This window comes from Periplaneta americana, chromosome 14 (assembly GCF_040183065.1).
Source record: "Periplaneta americana isolate PAMFEO1 chromosome 14, P.americana_PAMFEO1_priV1, whole genome shotgun sequence".
Lineage (NCBI taxonomy): Eukaryota > Metazoa > Arthropoda > Insecta > Blattodea > Blattidae > Periplaneta > Periplaneta americana.
In genome coordinates this window covers 43401427-43402042 of record NC_091130.1, presented here as the reverse complement: position 1 = coordinate 43402042, position 616 = coordinate 43401427, and the positions used below count along the sequence as shown (strand labels likewise).

Here is a 616-nt window from a genome sequence, read left to right as displayed (position 1 = left end):
GCCGGCTACTGTTGGTTGTACACCAATGTTGGCTGCGTTTCGACTTAATGCGTGAGAAAGAACCGATAATTCAAGTAAATTAGACAGCGGTATTAAAAAAAAAGGCGATGTAGCGAAAAAGTGTGGGATCAGTCCGTCGACTTTCTAAGTTTCTGAAGAACATGAAAAAATTAAGAAAGTCTTGAGCTCGATTCCACAGGATCAATGAAAAAAACAATCATCATCATCAGGACCTCAGGGTTTCAAGATGAGATAAAACTGTTTACAGATGAATAATTTCAAAGAAAAATTGTTCCGGAGCCGGGTATCGATCCCGGGACCCTTCGCTTAGCGCGCGAACGCTCTACCGACTGAGCTACCCCAGGAACTACACACGACACCGTCACAATTTTTCCTCTTATAGCCACACAACTCAAATGAGCTGATAAGACTCCAGAACTCAACTATGAGTACACACAATACTGGGGTTGCTCAGTCGGTAGAGCGTTCGCGCGCTAAGCGAAGGATCCCGGGATCGATACCCGGCTCCGGAACAATTTTTCCTTGAAATTATTCTAACCTGCTTTACAGGAGCTACTACCTGAAAGCCAGATATGTATAATACATTCGTTACTGG

General features: G+C 43.8%; 1 non-coding gene across 1 annotated transcript; it reads right to left on the bottom strand.

Annotated features, from left to right (window-relative positions):
- Positions 1-292: 292 nt before the first annotated feature.
- On the bottom strand, positions 293-366 carry TRNAS-GCU (transfer RNA serine (anticodon GCU)). The gene has a single exon. It is a non-coding gene; the product is annotated as a tRNA-Ser (tRNA).
- Between the last annotated feature and the right edge of the window lie 250 nt (positions 367-616).